At 40.2% G+C, this 17,901-nt stretch overlaps 1 pseudogene; it reads left to right on the top strand.

The window, feature by feature from the left end:
• Window positions 1-3,949: 3,949 nt before the first annotated feature.
• LOC143407819 (sentrin-specific protease 5-like) overlaps window positions 3,950-17,901 on the top strand; it is a 70,949-nt pseudogene continuing 56,997 nt past the window's right edge.

A 17,901-nucleotide genomic window follows, 5' to 3' on the forward strand; every position in this document is an offset into this window, starting at 1 on the left:
TTTTTTGGAGGGGGTTACCAGGGATTAAACTCAGGGGCACTCAACCACTGAGCCATATCCCCAGCCCCATTTTGTATTTTATTTAAGACAGAGTCTCATTGAGTTGCTTAGGCCAATGCTAAGTTGTGGAGGCTGACTTTGAACTCATGATCCTCCTGCCTCTCTAGCTGCTGGGATTATAAGCTTATACTACTGCACGTGGTCTACAAGAGCTTTTAATGAACATGTACAATTTACCTACAAAGAATAGCATTTGAAATAAAAACTGATCTAAACATTTCAGAAATGTGTGTAGTCACCTCTGTGGGTTAAGACATGAAATTCAGCTGATCATTCCTTAATGTTTCTGCATCTGATCATTTGCATGAATGTGGGGAGCCATTCTCACACGTGACTGGGCGACTCCCGGTTAGGGTCTGAGGCGCTCTGGCTGTGTCGGAGCTTTCCCGGCCCTCTCCTGATGAGAGAACCCGTCCGTGTTGGGGTGTGACTGACCACTGACCCAGGGGGCCCAATCACTGACCCTGACCTTGGAGTGCAGCCCCCCTTCAACCTTCATTGGATGGAATTCTCTCCTGAATTTCTTGTTCCCCAATAAAAGTCTACTCCCTGGCGTGCTCGCTCTCTCTCTCTCTCTCCTGCTAGCCCTGAGTAATCCTTGCTGCCCTACCAGGTGGTTAGAGGTGGGAACCAGAGAGGGGAGCCGTCTCGGACCTGGTCATAGAAAAAGGTAACTGAGTCTGTGTGTTTTATTTCGATCTCTGCTAGCTAACTTTTATGCCAAGAACCTCATTAATGAAACCATTGCGCTGGCCGCATGGTGGACATGAATATTCACAAGATCAGCAATATCCTTCATTTAGCTGCCTTCTCTCACTAGCCAAGAAATATCCTTGTAGCAAAAGGACCTTTTCAGTATTGACACTTCAAAGTGGCTAGCCTCCATCAAACTACAAACTTCCATGTTTTTATCCCAATGATTAAAAGAACCTCAAACATATTTACCTGTCTAAGAAGTGAATTATGTTGGGATTCTTTAATTCTTTCATCACCAAGAGCTCATTAAGGATCAGTTCCTTCTGTGGGTGTTTCTGTAAATTAATCTGTTTAATAGCAACCTATAATGGAAACGGAATTGAAAAAGAAATCAGTGGTTTTCCTGATTCTCTTAGAAAGTAACAAACACCAAGCAGTTAATAATTTGTAGTAACACATGATATTATTACATAGTGAGATTATAACTGACCAATGAGTAATATTTTTACTTGCACACTAACTATGCACAGTATTTTCTACTACCTGGACCCTAAATATTTTCCAAATTTTTTTTGAAGTTGATTAGCCAACCTAAGCTCAGCCCAGTGCCAGGAATTAATCCTCTTTTCACTCCGAACTGGGAAAATGCTTTTTAAAATATTTGCTTATTCATGATATAATGCTTATTTGTTCCCCCTAAAGTGAGAATGGTATAAAATTATATAGATTAATTCTTACAACATATCCAACTTTAAAAAATAAATTCCTATTGATTATGCTTATTTTTATCTAGTTTTTCTCCTAAAAGAAAAGCTAATATACATCTAGAAGTATGAAGAAGTTGCTAACTTTTGACCCAGAGCCCCATCAATAGCAGTAAAACTGTGCCAGAAAACCTAAGGGGAAAAAGACACAATCAGAATTGAGACTTCTAAATCACACCCATTTATAATATCCAAAGACTTTGCCCTTCTCACAATTGCAGAAGGATCAAAGAACGCTTAAGATTTAGCATCTTAAATGAAAAAGGAAAGAGAAAAGAGGAGGCAATCGTTGTAACCAAAACTTTTATTTGAAATATTTCAGACCTACAGAAATATAGGGAAAAACATAAATAATTAATAACATAGACTCAGGAATACAGTTTCCTGCTAAAGAAACAAAGAACTGCAAATAAACTTAAGATTCCTGGTATGTCCTATCCTATGGCAGTCTTCATTCACCCAATGACCACCTGTATTTGGTGTTTATCCTGCATTTGACGTGCATAATTTCCATTCACTTTTATATACTTTTAACCATCAAGTTTCTGTTTATGTATTTATCTGCAATTTGCTTTAAAAATTTATCTGGCTTGAACATATTTGGCGGCACATGCCCTTACAAGGGCTGGGGAGGAAGCTCAGTACCTAAAACAAACAAACAAATAAACAAATAAATAAATTCACCTGGATTTCTGATATCTACCCATATACATATGAATTATTTCATTCATTATTAATTATTCAATATATAACATCTATTATTATCATGTTCAAAATATTCAGGTGATTTTCAATATTTTTATTATTATTCAAATTAGTGTTAAACTTAAGTTGTTAAAAAGAAATTCATAAGTTTCTAAATATTCTCATTCTACATTCTACGAAATCAATCTAAATTCACAGAACATTTTCTACAGATTAATAACATTGCTCTCAAGCAATAGAGGAAAGAGCTTAGTATACTTTAAATTACTAAACAAAATCAGAGTGGCAGACTCAAAGATCAATACTCATTGATTAGACTGGGGATTGAACCCAGGTGTGCCTTACTCCTAAGCTTACTCCCCAGTCCTTTTTAATCTTAGGATCTAACTAAATTGCTGAGGCTGGCTGAAAACTTGCATGGAGGCTAACTCAGCCTCCTGAGTTGCTGGGATTATAGGTGTGTACCACCCCCTAGAAGCTAAATATATGGGTTTTTGCTTTGCTTTGCTATTGTTTTTGCAATGCCAGGGATAGAACCCAGGACCTCATGTATCCTAGGCAAGCTCTCTACACTTCACTACATACCCAACCCCAAATCAATGCTTTTATGGCCTATCATCCTGCAGTAAAATTGTCTCTTAATTATACCATGTGTAATTTTTCCATCTAATCATCCCTTGCCATCTATGAGAAATAACATTCAAGAAGATACAAGATGGAGAAATAAAGGGAGACTCCAAGATGGCCGCGAATAGAGTGCATCACACCCTGTGTACCGCGTCACTGCACAGGTGAATAACGAGTTAGAGGGACAAAAAGCTATCTTTTTAGGAATTTACAGCAAAATAGGGGTGCACTGAAACCTAGAGGAAGGAGTTCCAGCACTGAGGACCGGTTATTGAATCTCTAACATGAGCCAACTGTGCGACTGGAGTTCCAGGCTGACTGATCCGCCGCCCGTCGAACCAGCAAGCAGAGAGAAACAGTGCTACAGATTCTGTGGAATCCTGCCGGCTGTGCCCTCACTGAGCTTCGGGCTGAGTTCGGGATTTGAGACAGGGAAGGAAGTGGTCCAGTTCTATCTCCCACAATGGAAAGTCCACCAAGGAAGCCAGCGGCCACCATCTTGGAGAGCTGACGTCACCACCACCACTCTCCAACAGATTGCAACAATAAAACAGGTGTGTATTACTCAGCCCATCTCCCATACAGCGGGGAATTCGCATAAAATCTCTCCCAGGCTTTCTGGGGGAGGGATTATCAGAACAAGCCTGCATAGAGACGCGGGGAAAGGTAGAGACACCTGACCTTCAACTCCCCCTCCCATCAACGGAGAAAACGAAACCTGTCTAGCCAGCGCTGGGGGAGGGGCAAGCGGAAAAAGTCAGAACAATAGGGTGCCGGGGTTCCCAATAGCCACCCTCCACACCCAGCAAACTGCAGGCCCAGAGGACAGTTTGAACTGCCGAGAGGCATCACACAGGGGAAGGCCGGGCTAGCAGGAGAAGACAGGGCTAGCAGGAGAAGCCAGGAGACAAGAGGCCAGGCCCTTGCGACTGGGTGGCTGGAGAACGCCCACTGGCCGGCGACTGCTCACACGACTGGGTGGCTAGAGACCGCCCTCCTGCTGGCGACCACCTGCGCGACTGGGCAGCTAGAGACCCCCGCCCTCCGGCGACCACCTGCCCACTGCCCGCGCGACTGGGTGGCTAGAGACCGCCCACATGCAGGCGACTGCGCGGATAGATCCCGAGGTGCGGCCCAGCAGGTACGGCGCAGAGACTCTAGGAAGAGGTCTATAGCCAGGCCTTCATGAAGTAGCTAACCGGGAGCTGAAACCAACCAGAGACAGACCAGTCCCATCTCTCCCTTTGGACACCCTGGCAAGGAGCCTGGGGCCCGCCATAGCAGAGAGGTGACGTCACCGGAGTTCGGCCGTCAGAACTCCTTCCCAGTGGAATCCACTTTAGCAGGCATAGTCTACCACCACAAAGGAGAGACAACAGAGATATACAAAACCAAAACAAATTTATAGGAGAGAGCAGAAACACAGCAATCAAACAGAGCTGGAAAGTAACGTGAACAACATGAAAAAACAAGGGAAAAAAGGATTACAAACAATGCAGGACAACTTAAATCTACAGGAGGACCTAGAAGCATCAAAAAATGGATAGGGAAAGAACTCAAGGCATACCTAACTCAGATGGAACAGAATATTAGAGAAGACATGAGACAGCAAGTCCAAGCAAAGAAAGTATATTTTGAAAACGAATTAAACAAATTCAAATGGCAAAGAACGAGCTTTACCAGGAGATAGAGATCTTAAAAAAAAATCAAACAGTAATCCTAGAAACGCAGGAAACTATAAACCAAATTAAAAACTCAAACGAGAATATTACAAATAGACTAGATCAAGTAGAAGTCAGAACATCAGATAATGAAGACAAAGTTTATCAACTTGAAAAGAATATAGTCAACACAGAAAAGATGCTTAAATCTCACGAGCAATCTATTCAAGAGATATGGGATGTCATAAAAAAACCAAATTTGAGAGTCATCGGGATAGAAGAAGGCATAGAGGTTCAAACCAAAGGAATGGACAACCTATTAAATGAAATAATTCTAGAAAACTTCCCAGAGATGAAAGATGGAATGGATTGCCAAATCCTGGAAGCCTACAGGACCTCAAACATTCAAAACCGTAATAGACCAACTCCAAGACATAATTATGAAGATAGCCAACATACAGAACAAGGAGACAATATTAAAAGCTACGAGAGAGAAAGGAGGCAGATTACATTTAGGGGTAAACCAATCAGGTTGATGACTGATTTTTCATCACAGACTTTGAAAGCGAGAAGATCCTGGAACAATGTATTTCAAACGCTGAAAAATAATGGATTCCAACCAATGTATCCAGCAAAATTAAGCTTCAGATTTGACAATGAAATTAAAATATTTCACGATAAACAAAAGCTAAAAGAATTCACAGCCAGAAAACCAGCACTGCAAAGCATTTTGAGCAAAATACTACAAGAAGAGGAATTGAAAAATAGCGCCGAAAACTAACAGTGGGAGGTATCTCAGTAAAGGGGGAGGAAAATAACCAAAGAGTAAAAACTAGCCAAACTAAAATAAATAAATAAATAAACATGACTGGAAGTACAAACCATATTTCAATTGTAACCTTAAATGTTAATGGCCTAAATTCACCAATAAAGAGACATAGGTTAGTAACCTGGATCAAAAAAACAAATCCAACAATATGCTGCCTTCAGGAGACTCATATGATAGGAAAAGACATACGCAGGCTGAAGGTGAAAGGTTGGGAAAAATCATACCACTCACATGGCCCTCGAAAACAAGCAGGAGTGGCCATACTCATAGAATAAAATCAACTTCAAACCTAAGTTAATCAAAAGGGATAAAGAAGGACACTATATACTGTTAAAAGGAACCATCCACCAATAAGACATAACAATTATCAATTTGTATGCACCAAACAATGGTCCTGCAACATTCATAAAACAAACTCTCCTCAAGTTCAAGAGTCAAATAGATCACAAAACAATAATTATGGTTGACTTCAACACACTGCTCTCGTCATTAGACAGATCCTGTAGACAAAAGCTGAATAAAGAAACTATAGAACTCAATAGCACAATCAATAACCTACACTTAACCGACATATATAGAATATTTCAACCATCATCAAGCGGATACATGTCCTTCTCAGCAGCACATTGATCCTACTCAAAGATAGATCATATATTATGCCATAGGGCAACTATTAGTAAATATAAAGGTGTGGAGATAATACCATGCACCATATCTGATCATAATGGAATGAAACTGGAAATCAATGATAAAAGAAGGAAGGAAAAATCCTACATCACATAGAAAATGAACAATATGTTACTGAATTATCAATGGGTTACAGAAGACATAAAGGAGGAGATAAAAAAAAAATGTTAGAGATAAATGACAATACACACACAACATACCGGAATCTATGGGACACAATGAAAGCAGTTTTAAGAGGGAAATTCATTTCCTGGAGTTCATTCCTCAAAAAAAGAAAAAACTAACAAATAAATGAACTCACACTACACCTCAAAACCCTAGAAAAGGAAGAGCAAAACAATAGCAAATGTAGTAGAAGACAAGAAATAATTAAAATCAGAGCAGAAATCAATGAAATTGAAACAAAAAAACATTGAAAAAATTGATAAAACTAAAAGTTGGTTCTTTGAAAAAATAAATAAGATCAACAGGCCCTTAGCCATGCTAACAAAGAGAAGAAGAGAGAGAACTCAAATTACTAACATACGGGATGAAAAAGGCAATATCACAACAGACACTACCGAAATACAGAAGATAATTAGAAATTATTTTGAAAACCTATATTCCAATAAAATAGAAGATAGTGAGGATATTGATAAATTTCTTAAGTCATATGATTTGCCCAGATTGAGTCAGGAAGACACACACAATTTAAACCGACCAATAACAAAGGAAGAAATAGAAGAAGCCATCAAAAGACTACCAACCAAGAAAAGCCCTGGACCGGATGGGTATACAGCGGAGTTCTACAAAACCTTCAAAGAAGAATTAATACCAATACTTTTCAAGCTATTTCAAGAAATAGAAAAAGAAGGAGCTCTTCCAAATTCATTCTATGAGGTCAACATCACCCTGATCCCGAAACCAGACAAAAACACTTCAAAGAAAGAAAACTACAGACCAATATCTCTAATGAACTTGGATGCAAAAATTCTCAATAAAATCCTGGCGAATCGAATATAAAAGCATATCAAAAAAATTGTGCACCATGATCAAGTAGGATTCATCCCTGGGATGCAAGGCTGGTTCAATATACGGAAATCAATAAATGCTATTCACCACATCAATAGACTTAAACATAAGAACCATATGATCATCTTGATAGATGCAGAAAAAGCATTTGACAAAGTACAGCATCCCTTTATGTTCAAAACACTAGAAAAACTAGGGATAACAGGAACTTACCTCAACATTATAAAAGCTATATATGCTAAACCTCAGGCTAACATCATCCTAAATGGAGAAAAACTGAAAGCATTCCCTCTAAAATCTGGAACAAGACAGGGATGCCCTCTCTCACCACTTCTATTCAATTTAGTTCTTGAAATACTAGCCAGAGCAATTAGACAGACAAAAGAAATTAAAGGCATAAAAATAGGAAAAGAAGAACTTAAATTATCTCTATTTGCGGATGACATAATAATATATTTAACAGACCCAAAAGGGTCTACAAAGAAACTACTAGAACTAATAAATGAATTCAGCAAAGTGGCAGGATATAAAATCAACACGCATAAATCAAAGGCATTCCTGTATATCAGCAACAAAACTTCTGAAATGGAAATGAGGAAAACCACTCCATTCACAATATCCTCAAAGAAAATAAGATACTTGGGAATCAACCTAACAAAAGAGGTGAAAGACTTATACAATAAAAACCACAGAACCCTAAAGAGAGAGAGAGAAGAAGATCTTAGAAGATGGAAAAATGTACCCTGTTCATGGATAGGCAGAATAACATCATCAAAATGGGGATATTACCCAAAGTTCTCTACAGGTTTAATGCGATGCCAATCAAAATCCCAATGGCATTTCTTGTAGAAATAGATAAAGCAATCATGAAATTCATATGGAAAAACAAAAGACCCAGAATAGCAAAAGCAATTCTAAGCAGGAAGTGTGAATCAGGAGGTATAGCGATACCAGATTTCAAACTGTACTACAGAGCAATAGTAACAAAAACAGCATGGTACTGGTACCAAAACAGGCAGGTGGACCAATGGTACAGAATAGAGGACTCAGAGACCAATCCACAAAATTACAACTTTCTTATATTTGATAAAGGGGCTAAAAGCATGCAATGGAGGAAGGATAGCATCTTCAACAAATGGTGCTGGGAAAACTGGAAATCCATATGCAACAAAATGAAACTGAATCCCTTTCTCTCGCCATGCACAAAAGTTAACTCAAAATGGATCAAGGAGCTAGATATCAAATCAGAGACACTGCGTCTGATAGAAGAAAAAGTTGGCTATGATCTACATATTGTGGGGTCGGGCTCCAAATTCCTTAATAGGACGCCCATAGCCCAAGAGTTAATAACAAGAATAGACAAATGGGACTTACTTAAACTAAAAAGTTTTTTCTCAGCAAGAGAAACAATAAGAGAGGTAAATAGGGAGCCTACATCCTGGGAACAAATTTTTACCCCTCACACCTCAGATAGAGCCCTAATATCCAGAATATACAAAGAACTCAAAAAATTAAACAATAAGATAATAACCCAATCAACAAATGGGCCAAGGACATGAACAGAAACTTCTCAGAGGAGGACATACAATCAATCAACAAGTATATGAAAAAATGCTCACCATCTCTAGAAGTCAGAGAAATGCAAATCAAGATCACCCTAAGATACCATCTTACTCCAGTAAGATTGGCAGCCATTATGAAGTCAAACAACAATAAGGTGTGGCGAGGATGTGGGGAAAAGGGTACACTTGTACATTGCTGGTGGGACTGCAAACTGGTGAGGCCAATTTGGAAAGCAGTATGGAGATTCCTGGGAAAGCTGGGAATGGATCCACCATTTGACACAGCTATCGCCCTTCTCAGACTATTCCCTGAGGATCTTAAAAGAGCGTACTATAGGGATGCTGCCACATCAATGATCATAGCAGCACAATTCACAATAGCTAGACTGTGGAACCAACCTAGATGCCCTTCAATAGATGAATGGATAAAAAAAATGTGGCATTTATACACAATGGAGTATTACGCAGCACTAAAAATGACAAAATCTTGGAATTTGCAGGGAAATGGATGGCATTAGAGCAGATTATGCTACGCGAAGCTAGCCAATCCTTAAAAAACAAATGCCAAATGTCTTCCTTGATATAAAGAGAGCAACTAAGAACAGAACAGGAAGGAAGAGCATGAGGAAAAGATTAACATTAAACAGAGACCAGTGGGGGGAGAGAAAGGGAGAGAGAAGGGAAATCATATGGAAATGGTAGGAGATCCTCAATGTTACACAAAATTACATATAAGAGGTTGTGCGGGGAAAGGAGGGGGGGAAACAAGGGAGAGAATTGAACAACAGCAGATGAGGTAGAGAGGGAAGATGGGAGGGGAGGGGAGGGTTGATAGTAGGGAATAGGAAAGGTAGCAGAATACAACAGTCACTAATATGCCATTATGGAAAAATGTGAATGTGTAACCGATGTGATTCTGCAATTTGTATTTGGGGTAAAAATGGGAATTCATAACCCACTGATCAAATTATGAAAGATGATATGTCATGAGCTTTGTAATGTTTTGAACAACCAATAAAAAAATAAAAGTAGAAATAAAAGCTTTAAAAAAAAAGAAGATACAAGATGTAAAGTCATTGCTAACAAGGAGGGGTTTTAACAATTGTGTTTACACAAATCCCCTAGGGTACCACTCATAGAATACAGTGAGTACTCAATTTCAGGTGGAAAAATGGAGCTCACTCTGAATACCCAGTGAACATTATGACAATACAATCATAAATACTTACCCTTGTCCAATGTTTTCATGTCTTGTATATTTTGTATTAAGGTCACTGATGCTCACAATAGTTCCTATTTTAAACAAAACCAACATGCAAAGCTTAGTCAAGCATTTAAAATACAAATTAATTTGGAATCATTAATCCTTTTTAATAAACTACTGATTTTAAAACAGTGGTTTTCAAACACATGAAGTTTCAACAATAATTTGTTTGAAACAAAACAACGTAGAAACGGCAATTCCAGCAGTGTGTGGTGGCACGTGACTGTAATCCCAGTTATTCAGGAGCTGAGGCAAAAGAATCACAAGCTCAAGACCAATCTTGGAATCTCAGTGAGACCCTGTCTCAAAACAAAAAAAAGGGGGGGTTCCTGGGGTATAGTTCAATGGTAAAGCACCCCTGGGTTCGTTCCCAGGACCAAAAGAAACAAAAGCTTGGCAATTCATGGGAAATTCCTCACTCTATTTGTCTTTTCCAGTACCTGTATTACACATTAGTGATAAGTTATGAAACTACTATTAGTAATAATAAATAAATGATAGAAAAATGAATAACCCTAACTGGTTTTTCTAACTATTCCAGTATATCTCCTTTCCACATACTTAGGAAACCACCTCCTACTGTATGGATTACTCTAATACGAACTAATCGCGTGTCTATTTTAGGAATGTTCAACATCATGGCCAAGAAATGGTAAAATTAGGAGGTTGGATATAAAATCACAATGTAAATTCTTATAAATAGTAAGTCAAAACATAAGAAAATCACATCAAATTTTCACTTACTCTAGACCAAAGTAGACGCAGACATATCAAGGAAACTCCCATGACTGATCTTACGTAGGAACTCCATCTCGAGTTAGCTAGTAAGCTACAAGCCAAGAAGATAAGGGCATAAAGATAGGGAATGTGATAACTGAAGGTCACAAGTGAATAGTGTCACAACTACTATTCTGGTTTATTCTTTTAAAGCAGCAGCTCTCCTAAGAGAAAGACTATAGGACACCACAGTCAAAGCAGTTTCATATTGGAAAGCACTGAGAAATCAAGAACAAATAAATGTTGAACATGTAAGTGTGCTTATAACAACCCACCTATAAAGTACTTTTCCTTGAGCCTTCTAGGTCACATTGTTCTTTATAACTCTAGTTACTGGAGCCTTGTAAGCAGACCTTATTGTTACTCCGTTCCTGGAATTCTTTATATTATTTATAATGCTGGATTCAGTTCACTGACAGTAAATGAATTAAAAGAGACAAGGAAAAGATTTTTTCCCTTGGAATATATCTTATGACTACACATTTCTATTTTGAAAAGCTATAGGTTAGGACAAACCTCTTTGATAAGGTTTCCAACTATGCCCATGTTCATATCCTTTAGATTTGGTTCTCAGGAAAGAAGTATTGCTCCCAAAGGGACTGACTTCACTATCAATACCTAATATGTTTCAAATGCCATGACAAACAAAATGAATATTACTGTGACTTCACTGTTTTTGGGTGGTACTGAGGGTTGATTTTAGGGGCACTTTACCTCTGAGCTATAACCCCAGCACTTTTTATATTTTATTTTATGAAAGGTTCTCACTAAGTTACCCAGGCTGACCTTGAACTTGAAATCATCTGCCTTAATTTCCTAAATTAATGGGATTATAGTCATGTGCCACCATACCCATCTCACTACGTTTTTAATGGAAGCAATTATTCCTATAAGAAAACAATTTTTCTTTCTATTTTAAGGTAAAATAAAAGGTATATATTACAATCCAACTGTATGTTTTCTTTTCTTTCTTTCTTTTTTTTTTTTTTTGCAATGCAAAAGATAGAACCATCCGCCTTGCACATACCAGATAAGTGCTCTACACTACTGAGCTATAGCCTCAGACTTGGGTCAAATGATTTAAGAAATATTAATTCATGAATAATCTGAAATGTAGGTAACATACTTAATTTCTCCATAGACTCTTCATCAGTCAAATTTGCCTTCTTTTTCTGTTTTTCTGAAGTCCTGGAACCATTGTCAACCTTTGAATCACCAAGAGGTGCAGGAGTAGCATCAGTTACACACTGTGTGAAGATCTGCAGAGATATAGTTCATTACTGATGTTTTGAGAAAAATATTTTCAGATATTCTTACTGGAACACTATGCAGTTTCTTAATTTTTAACCAAAACTAAGTTATCTCTCTTTGAGATTAAACACACACACACACACACACACACACACACACACACACACACACAAACTTGGGTTGAAAAAATGTGAAACGTTTTTCTTTGCCATAGCATGAATGTATTTAAAAATGTTAACTAGCAGCAGGGTACCGTGGTTCATGCCTATAATCCCAGAGGCTTGAGAGGGTGATACAGAAGGATTCCAAGTTCAAAACTAGCCTCAACAACTTAGTGAGACCCCAAGCAAATTAGTGAGAATCTGTTTTCAAAATAAAAAATAACACATGGAACTGGGTTCAATCCACAAAGAAAAAAACACAACAGCACAAAAATTATGACTAGCAAAATATCATAACAGGGACTGGAGTATAGCTCACTGGTAGAATGCTTACCTAGCATGTGTGAGGTACTGGTTTCATCCTCAGCACCACTGAAAAAACTAAATAAAATAAAAGCATTGTGTCCATCTATAGCTAAAAATAGTTTTTAAAGGTAAAAATTTTAAAAAATAGTAAAAAAGTAGCACACTTAAAAAACAAGGTTTTTAATAAAAAAGATAAAGAGCAAAAAGAATTGAAACCTTGATGTGGAGATGACTAATACTAGTTTTCACAAAACATTTTACACAGATATAATGCCTAGCCTCCCTTTCACTTCAATGAGCTAATTATAACGAATGAAGAAAACACAGCCATCTATCATGAGATCAGGATCCAAAGGCAGTCCTCAGAGCTCTGCCTGGGAACTGCATTATGTGCCACCACATCACAGTCCTCTGCAAGTCCCATTAGTAGTTCTCTCTTCCTGTCTCCATGTAAGGTGATTACTATTGAAAATCTCCCTTAGCTGGTGAGGAATGTCATGCTCAACTGTCCTTTGAATGACATTGAGGCTTCGAGAGAGATGTAAATATAAAAAAATATAGAATCTGGGGAAGAGAAAAGATCCAAGTTTTAGATATACTATTAATGCACAATAGGAACCAGAAAACCCAGAGAAATAGATGACTTTCCTGGAAAAGAGGGCAAAATATAGAAAGCAAAAAATCCAGTGAGTTAAATGTGATAACTTTTAAAGTAGCCATAAGATTTTAATTTTTCCAAAAAAGCAGCAACCAGAAAGTTTGTGGTTTAGTCTTATTATCTCTTTCTCTATCCAGGGACACCTCAGTGTGTTCTGAAGCCCTGTGACCTGAACACTGCACCGTCCAGTCCCATAATCCCCATCCTTATGCTCCAATTGCTTCAGCTTCCTAGCCAGCCCAAACTGAAGGGCTCCCAATACCTGTGCAGCACACAGAAAACCCCTGTTTCAATGCACAACCACTACTCATCACCTCCTGCAATGGTGCAGACTGGCCACTCCTTGGGGAGACAAGAGTTGGAGACTAGGATGCAGGGAGGCCTGTAGGATGTTGTGCTGGAAAGTATACCTCTGTTGGCTCCCATTTAGTCCCCAGCTCTATTTGTAGACCTACAGCTTATGTCATGTATCTGCAGAACAACAGGTCAAAGGCAAGGAGTTACTACTCACATTGGCCAGTTCTCCCTGACCACCCTCATACCTCAGCTTGGAAAGCACAAAGATCAAGGCTCTCATCCAGGAGCATCATCCAGGCTACTGTTCCCCTCTACCCCATTTCTTGTAAGAACCTACAAAGGCAACGAAATTCCCAGAGGCTCCCAGAGTGCGCTGGACAAAACCCCAAAGGAAAGGATCAGTGAACATCAGGGTCCTAGAGCTGGAGTAAAGGACCAGGGAGTGGGACCCAGCTTCACCCTGTCCCACCAGCTCCAGGGATCACCACTTCAGCCCCTGGTTCACCAACTTACTTGGGTCCCAGTGGCATTCATATCATGTTGTAAGAGTTGGAGGCACAGCCTTTGTCAAAAGGGTTGTCGTGCTGGAGGGAGATGGGGATGGAAAGAGGAGCTCAGAATCAGCAGGAGTGGGCAAGACCATCTCCCAGTGACACTCCCTAAGGTGGTCAGTTCATGCAGGGCTCAACCAGGCCTGTGGCAAGATTCCAAGGGCAGGGGAGCCCAAGAGTGACCCAAAGCCTCCTGCCTTCCCAGGCTTCTAGAAACAATGACCTCCCTCAACCTACTCCTGAGCAGCTCTCTTCAGACCAGTGCTGACACTGCACCCACATCTCCTGCCTTCTCAGGGCTCCCTCATCACCTTTTACCTCCCTTTGCCACATCCTTGCTCTATGTCCATTGACCACACACCTCCTCCTGCCATGTCCTTCCAGATACCTTTAAAGATATTTCTAGTGCTGCTCTGCTCAACTGATGCGAAGATGGTGTCTCCATCCTGCTCCCACTTTACTTTCTCACCTCTTGATTTTTTTCTAAAAATGTACCTTCATTGACTTTCACTATCTGGGAGGGCAGTGGCAGCAGAAATGCCCAATCATATTCTCATAGTCACAAATCAGATGGATCAGGAAAATCTGAGCTGAGGCCTCTAGTACTCAAAGCACTAAGAGACACGCTCAAATGTCAAGTCCTCCAATGGACACTGACTGGCTTCTATTCTCCCTTATTCAATTTTCTCTTTCCTCTGACTTCATCCATCAGCCTCTCCCCCTCCTGCTCCAGACTAGGTTGAGTCTTACCCCAAACTCAAGAGCTTTAGCTGGCAAATATTCTGGAACAATGGCAAGTGACCCAGCAGCACCTGTGTCCACCCCCAACTCTCCGTTGCCCATGCATGAAGACTTTGATATCAACACTATTCTGCACAAGAAGGAAAGAGGATTTCAATAAGAACATCTCTGGAACACATCCAAAAACCAACATGAACCATTGTGCTCTATGAGGTTCTGTCTCCTTTAAGGTGTTCACAGCAATAAAGAAATTAGTATCCTTCCAGGTGCAATGGTGCATGCCTAAAATCACAGTGACCTGGGAGGCTGAGGCTGGAAGATCACAAGTTCAAGGCCAGCCTCAACAACTTGGCAAGGCCCACAGTAACTTAGTGAGATCCTATCTCAAAACAAAATATATCAAGGATTGGGGTACATATGGTATAGAAAATGCTGAAAGTAATGATAATTAATAAACTTTTAAGAACTGAGCACTAAATTTGAATACCTCTCCCCCAAATACATGGAATTCAATCACCAATAGAATAGAATACAACACCAATAGAATCTAACAACTCTGAAGCACCCAGAGCAGCCTCTCACACTGACTTGACTATTGGGGCTCCTGCTCACATTCTGTGTCTCAATAAACAGACCAAAATCAAATGGTATCTTCTTGTCCATTTTTTGCCAAACTTCTTGCTGCCTAACCTTCTCCCCTTAACTTGGGGACTCAGACATCAGGATTCTCTCTGTCCCTTTATCTCTTTTCTTCTATCTCAAATGTTGATTCTTCTGTTTGTTGGTTCACTCACTTATTCAAATATTTTTGTATGCTAGGGATTGAAGAACCCAGGGCCTTGCACATGCTAAGCACATGCTCTACCACTCAGATACACCCCATCCAGAAATATTTCAGGGCATCAAAAATACCTCAGTCAAACCAGGTATTGTGGTATATGCCTGTAATCCCAGTGACTCAGGTCACGGGGGCAGGAGGATCAAAAAAACAAAAGTTAGAGAGGAGCCTCAGCAACTTAGTGAGACCCTGTTTCAGAATAAAAAATGAAAGGGACTGAGGATGTAGCTTAGTGGTAAAGTGTCCCTGGGTGCAATACTAAGTATCAAAAAATAAATAAATAAAAATAAACTCTAGTCACTGCACTGGGTTTTGAAAACACACTACAAACAGCATGGCCAGGCTACTCTCGGGGTGGTGAGGGCAACTGCAACATGGGCACTGTGGGGAGTGACTAGGGTAGTGCAGGGAGAGGGTATCAAGGGACCCATGTAGGCAACCTAGCTCACAGCACCCAGGTACATGCAGAGGAGAAGCCCAGAGCGTTAAGCACTAAGACATGCAAAGAAGGCTTTTTCAGCTCCTTCTGGTTTCAGGGGCTGTGTCTAGTCCCGAAAGAGTAGTCTTGAGAATGTCTGCTGGCTCTACCCCTTGATGAGAGCATCATCATGACAGCAAGCGCAGGGTCTTGACTGATGTGGGCCAGGAAGTGAAGGGTGGAGCTAGTGAGCACTGTCGACTTTCAGGGAATAAGGCACAGAGGGTACAACAAGTAGAGTGGAGACCTAGGGTGCTAAGGCTGGGGGTTATTTGGGTTTTCAGATGAGACACAAACGTGTAGCTGACACAAGAAGGAATGGTAGTAATACTAACAGCAGCAGGTAGGGCACTTTCTGGTACCAGGCACTGTTCCATGTGTCTTGTGTGAATTGACCCATATTTCCCTGTTTTAGAGATAGGAAAACTGAATGACAAGGAGTAAGTAGCAGAGCCAAGGTCTCCCTGCTGGTCAGTTATAGAGCTGTGATTTGGACAGATGTGCTCTTCCCCTAGAGTCCTTGCCACCAAGCACCAAGCAAGTGTCTCTAGGAGGACCTCCGGTCAGGGAATGGAGTAGGGAATGACTGGAAGTTGGAGCATGAAATCAGTGCCTATTTCAGGTGCTGCAGATAATGGAAAGGAGCCCTGTCTGGTGAATCCCAGAGTGCAGGCCACATTTAGGTCCCTTGAAACTGGGCAATCTGGATATGGGGGGCCTCATTCTGAGCAGAGCAGAGGAGGAAGGGCAATGGCCTATGACCTGACCTGGAGCTAGAAGAACCACAGAATGGGGGAAGGGAAAATGATGCCAGGCAAACTCAATGATGAACTGAAGCTGGAGAGAGGAGGAGGAGGGCAGGCCATAGGGCTGAGGAGTAAGGGCTAAGCAGAGGAGTTACAAGTGGGAGGGGAGCCAGATATGGCTGTGGTGAAAGGGTGACTAAGGAGGGAAATTGCTGAGCCCATAGGCTCCTCTGACTTCTCAGCTGTCTCTGGGTCTGCAGCTTTCCCCTCCCCCATTGGTGCTGCCCATCAGTCTTCCTGAAGGGCCTTTAGAAGGATTCCCAAGGCAGTCATGCCCACCCTTCCATTCCTGTTCAACCCCAAAATGAAAAAGCAATAAAGAACCATGGATTGGAAAGAAAGTAATAAAACTGATCCTTGTAGATGACATGTTTTTCCATGTACAGTGAGAAACAACAAATAATGCTGGGGGAGAAACTCAGTGGTGGAGCACTCCTGACATAATACCCACTACAACATCACTAAGAACTCCTGCTCTTTGGAAGATGCTATGAAGAAAATGAAATAACAAGCCACGAATTGCAAGAAAAGATTTGCAAAAATATGGATCCTAATCTAATATAGATAACCCCTGAAACTCAATAAGAAAACAACCCATTTATTTTTAAGTGGGCAAAAGATTGGAGCAACACTTTACCAAAGACATATGGGTGGCTGATAAGACATGATAATATGCTCATAATCATTACTCACTAGGAAAACGCAGGCTGGAACCCTAATGAGATATCAATACTCCTTTATTGGACAGGCTACAATTTGAAAATAAAACAAAATTGTGACAAATGGCAGTGTTAAATGTTCGTAAGTATATTTAGCAACTGGAATTCTCATGCATTGCTGGTAGAAAGAAGAAATGTTAGGGGAAATTCCTATAAAGTTCCACTTATGTTTACTTTGTAACTCACAATACCCACCCCTAAAATTTTACCTAACAGAAATGAAAACTTGTGTTCACATGCCGGTACACCAAAGTTTGTAGCAGCTTTCTTTATAACTACCCCAAACTAGTTGGGCCCAGCTGTCCAAAACTGTACACCCAGGGGTCTTGGGAGGTTGAGACAGGAGGACTAAAGCTAGCATCTGTAACTTAGTGAGGCCCTAAGCAACTTAGAGATCCTGTCTCAAAATTTTTTTAAAAAAAATTCAAAAAGTAAAAATAGAGGGGTCTGGG

This window comes from Callospermophilus lateralis, chromosome 10, assembly GCF_048772815.1.
Source record: "Callospermophilus lateralis isolate mCalLat2 chromosome 10, mCalLat2.hap1, whole genome shotgun sequence".
Lineage (NCBI taxonomy): Eukaryota > Metazoa > Chordata > Mammalia > Rodentia > Sciuridae > Callospermophilus > Callospermophilus lateralis.